Source organism: Loxodonta africana, chromosome 15, assembly GCF_030014295.1.
Source record: "Loxodonta africana isolate mLoxAfr1 chromosome 15, mLoxAfr1.hap2, whole genome shotgun sequence".
NCBI classification, from domain to species: Eukaryota; Metazoa; Chordata; class Mammalia; order Proboscidea; family Elephantidae; genus Loxodonta; species Loxodonta africana.
Genome location: NC_087356.1, coordinates 39,950,364 through 39,956,105, shown reverse-complemented (window position 1 = coordinate 39,956,105; position 5,742 = coordinate 39,950,364).

The window sequence follows — 5,742 nt, the reverse complement described above, 5'->3', positions numbered from 1 at the left end:
ACAGAAGGTAAATGTCATGGATTGAATCGTGTCCCCCAAAATTATCTGTCAGCTTGGCTAGGTCATGATTCCCTTGTATGATCACATGATTGTCTACCATTTAATCTTCTGATGTGATTTCCCTAAATGTTGTAAGTCCTATCACTACGTTGTAATAAGATGGATTAGTGGCAGTTATATTGATGAGGTCTACAAGATTTGGTAGTGTCTTAAGCCAACCTCTTTTGAGATATAAAAGAGAGAAGCGAGCAGAGAGACATGGGAAACTCGTACTGCCAAGAAAGAAGCATTAGGAGCAGAGCACTTCCTTTGGACCCAACGTTCCTCTGCAGAGATGATCCCAGACCAAGAAAAGATTGATGACAAAGACCTTCCTCCAGAGCAGACAGAGAAAGCCTTCCCCTTGAGCTGAAGCCCTGAATTTGGACCTGTAGCCTACTAGACTGTGAGAGAATAAACTTCTATTTGTTAAAGCCATCCATTTGTGCTATTTCTGTTTTAGCAGCACTAGATGACTAAGATAGTAAAGGACTATGATAAGGATTTTGAGAGACATGTAGTTTAAAAAAAAAAAGTAAGGAAAGACAGAAGAGATATCATGTCTGGTTGGCAAGCTGGGGTGAGTAGCATGAGGAGAGTGAAGAGGCAGGGAGCCCTCAAGGAGAAAAAGGATCTGTATTGTGTCTGTATATTGAGAATTTTGCAGGTTCACTTCAATACCCCTAACCCTCCTGAATATTAAAATCATTAAGCATACACAACAAAGGCAATTTCATTTTTAGAAACAAAAGACCAAAAAGGAAAGAGAGATATGGCACTGAGAACATATTCCTTGATTTCTGTCCATAGGACAGTGCTAAACTTTGTCTGTTTTGCTCAAAGCTGTATCACCAGCACCTTGAAGAGTATATAACACTTTGTAGGGGCTCAATGAATATTTGAGGAATTAATGAATAACCTTGATATATAACAGTCTTATGATTCAGGAATCTTTCCTCCCAAAGGATATGACTGAAAAGGGACATGGCATTACCACCTCCTCACATCTTAAGCAAGCAAATGGAGGATCATAGAAACTGTTGCTATGTAAAGGACACGGTTATTTCAATTGTTTTTTTGACTACTCAATTATCTATTTTTCACTAACTTGTAAATTAGAGCAATAGGATAATCTTTTTATTTTTCCTTAAAAGAATTATGAATGTGAACAATGTCACTGAGTTGTACATGTAGAAATTGTTGAATTGGTATATGTTCTGCTGCGTATACTTTCAACAAAAAATTGAGTTTAAAAAAAGAAAAAAAATTGTGGCTAAAATACATCTCTGCCAAATGTCAACTTTCTATATGTCTTTTCTTCCATATAGGAAGAAATGCCTAACAATCCGCTTCTGAAAATCAACCAGTGAAGACCCTATGGATCACAATGGTCCAATCCCATTGTGTGTGGTGTCACCACGAGTTACGGGGCTGATGCAACAGCAGCTAACAACAATAACTTCTTCAATAACTTCTTCCATAAGAGACTATGGAGAAATGGGGTCCAGTCAAGCTTCACGCTTCCATAGTGTTCCTGTAAACCTGTCTGACTTCATAAAACTCATATACTGATCTTAAATTTAAATTTGTATGAACTATGTGGAGCATTTTAGTGTAATTTTGTTTTAATGGCTTAAATGAATAGTGAATAAATAAATCATAAATGACAAATAAGAGGGGAAAGATTGATCACTACTTACAGAAAGTCTTATTGTCTGGAATAAAGTGCACTGAATATTAATATAAAGATTGAGTTATTTTTTTTTTCATAAACTGTATGGTGGAATTTTCCTCATCTTATCAGCAATCACAACATCTTATATTTGTATTGAGTTTTGTATTTAACAATGCTGTTAAATATACGTTATCTCATTCAATGACATGTGAATAAAATTTTGCTGAAGATCATTCAAAAATGGATGCAGCAGTACATCAACAGGGAACTGCCAGAAATTCAAGCCAGGTTCAGAAGAGGATGTGGAACCTGGGATATCATTGCTGATGTCAGATGGATCTTGGCTGAAAGCAGAGAATACCAGAAGGATGTTTACCTGTGTTTTATCAACTATGCAAAGGCATTTGATTGTGTGGACCATAGCAAATTATGGATAATATTGCAAAGAATGGGAATTCCAGAACACTTAATTGTGGCTGCAATGATGGGCTCAGTCATAACAACCCAGGGTTGTAGCCTTTCACAATAGTTATTCAACCAGTATGTTCAGCAAATACTCCAAGAAGCAGGACTATTACGAAGGAGAATGTGGCATCAGAATTGGAGGAAGATTCATTAACAACCTGCATTATGCAGATGACACAACCTTGCTTGCTGAAGTGAAGAGGACTTGAAGCACTTACTGATGAAGATCAAAGACCACAGCGTTCTATATGGATTACACGTCAAAACAAAGAAAACAAAAATCCTCACAACTGGACCAAATAGCAACATCATGATAAATGGAGAAAATATTGAGGTTGTCAAGGATTTCATTTTACTTGGATCCATAATCAATGCCCATGGAAGTAGCAGTCAAGAAATCAAAACATTGGGCAAATCTGCTTCAAAAGAGGTCTTTAAGTGTTAAAAAGCAAAGATGTTACTTTGTGCACCTGACCCAAGCCATGGTATTTTCAATCACCTCATATACATACAAAAGCTGGACAATGAATAAGGAAGACTGAAGAAGAATTGATGCTTTTGAATCACAGTGTTGATGTAGAATATTGAGTATACGTTGGACTGCCAGAAGAATGAACAAACCTGTCTTGAAAGAACAGCCCAAATTCTCCTTAGAAGGGAGCATGGCTAGAATTTGTCTGACATAGTTTGGGAATGTTGTGAGGAGGGACTAGTCCCTGGAGAAGGACATCATACTTGGTAAAGTAGAGGGTTAGTGAAAGAGAGGAAGACCCTCAAAGCGATGGATTGGCACAGTGGCTGCAATGATGGGCTCAATCATAATGAATGTGAGGATGGCACAGGACCTGGCAGTGTTTCCTTCTCTTGTACATAGGGATGTTATTAGTTGGAACTGAATTGACAGCACCTAACAACACGAACAACATTTGATGACCTAATAAAAATCAAGTGAGAAAAACAAATGGATTTCAGCTTACAGATAAAAATGGTGTTGCTTAGAAAGGTTAAAGGCCAAATTTACTTACCTGGTAAGGGGCAGACCTGAGATAGGAACCCCAGTCATGGCCCCTGGGTTAGTACATTTTCAAATCCATTTTCCTGGAACTGCCTCTTCACATTAGAGTTATATTTTTCAAGAAGGAAGGAAAGTCAGTAGGGTAATGACACAAAATAAGTGAATTTTGTCTAACAGACGTGTTAGTACTCTTGACTTTAAGCAGATAAGCAAAAGAAATACGCAGAGAAAGGTGACATAGAGCAGAATGAAGTAAATGATCAAAGTCTCCTCCATTTTTGTGGACAGTGTGAGATTTACTGATCCCTCCCCAGGGGAAAGTAAGATCATTATTTCATACGTGCAGAGAAGAACTACTTACACAAAGGGATGCTGCTCACTCTGTTCTTAGTCCTCCTGTTTCATTCATAGTTGTATGAAAGAAGAAGCCACAGATGAGAATGATAGAAAACTGTTTAAATAAAATTGAATTAAGGGGTCCTGATTGCTCTTTCGAAGTGTTCTTTGAAAAAAAAAAAAAGGCCACTTTCATATTGAGACTCTTACAAATTATTGCTTTTAATGGATCTTTCAACATAAAGTGCACTGTGCTTAAACTCCAAACTTGTGTCATGCTTCGGTGAGTATTTTATGAATTGTAAAATTAGAAAGTAAGTTAAGTTACAGAAGTGGCTGCCAGGCTCCTCCATCTGATAAATCTTATTAGGGATTAGTACGTGATATCCCTTTCAAGACCTCTTTTATTTTTTTCTTTTTTATGGAGTTTCACTGAATACCAATGAAAGAGAAGAAATTTTATCTATGCATCTATGCTTATTCCTTATTAACTATACTATTTAGCCATGCAACTTTTCTTTCTCTATACTAAATGAAGATGTCACTATCAGATTTAACTATGATTTTTTATTTTCTAGTTTACAGACATTGCTTTATGGCTGATAATATTCTTGGAGATATACATATTTAAAATAGATGTTAACCAGAGCAGGTTTGACTTCTGGATTGGCAGAAGGAAAACCTTGGAGAACTTCTTCCCCCCTAAAAAAAATTAAAAAAAAATATATATGAGTTAACCAACTAAAATCAGCCATTTCAGAACTCTGGAAATTAATCAAAGTTAAGAATGAACTGAAAAAAATTCTATCCAAGAAAATGACTAAGCTTTGACAAGATGGCAGAGTCTGTGACATTCCAACTTGAGGCTTTTCTCTTCTGCCTTCCCTTTCCAGCTTAGTGGTGTGGTTGTCAATAGCCAACAGCAATGCAAAAATTCAGATCAATTTTGGAGGTGCATTAAAAGCATCAGCTCCAGTGCACAGTCAATATTTTGTCTAAATTTTGACTCCCAGGAAAATTTCTATTCTTGCATGGAAATTTCAGTGATTCAGACTTTAGTTCTGTTGGGGATGGAGGAATATGACATACCATAGTTTGTTACAAACAACTCTATTTGTAACAACAGTGAAAAATTACAACACATGCAAAGAGACAGGAAAGACTGTCTACATACACAGTAAAAAAAGTGACCAGCAAAAAAAATCTCTCAGGGGTACCATATTTTGGCCTTAGTAAACAAAGACTTTAATTTAGCTATTATAAATAAGCTCAAAGAAATATAGGAAGCCATGTCTAAAGAATTAAAGGAAAGTATGAAAACAATACTGGTAAATGTAACTGCATAGGTGTTATGAAAGACAGTTTAAACATATTTTTTGTTTCTAATTCTTCTCCCCCCCACATGTGTCTGTCAGTTTGTCATACTGTGGGGGCTTGTGTGTTGCTGTGATGCTGAAAACTATGCCACCAATATTCAAATACCAGCAGGGTCACCCACGGTGGGGAGGTTTCAGCTGAGCTTCCAGACTAAGACAGCCTAGGAAGAAGGACTCTGCGGTCTATTTCTGAAAAGAACTAGGCAGTGAAAACCTTATGAATAGCAGCAGAACATTCATATAGCGCCGGAAGATGAACCCCTTAGGTTGGAAGGCACTCAAAATATGACTGGGGAAGAGTTGCCTCCTCAAAGTATAGTCGACCTTAATGACTTGAATGAAGTAAAGCTGTCCAGACCTTCATTTGCTGATGTGGCATGACTCAAAATGAGAAAAAAAAAGCTGCAAACATCCATTAATAATTGGAACATGGAATGTACAAAGTATGAATCTAGGAAAATTGGAACTCATCAAAAATGAAGTGGAATGCATAAACATTAATATCCTAGGCATTAGTGAGCTGAAGTGTACTGGTATCGGTCATTTTTAATCAGACAATCATGTGGTCTACTATGCCGGGAACAACAGCTTGAAGAAGAATGGCGTTGCATTCATTGTCAATAAGAACATCTCAAGATCTATCCTGAAGTCAATGCTGTCAGTGATAGGATAATATCCACATGCCTACTAGGAAGACCAATCAGTATGACTATTATTTAAATTTACGCACCAATCACTAAGGCCAAAGATGAAGAAACTGAAGGTTTTTGCCTACTTCCACAGTCTGAAATTGATCGAACATGCAATCAGGATGCACTGATAATTAGTGGAAATTG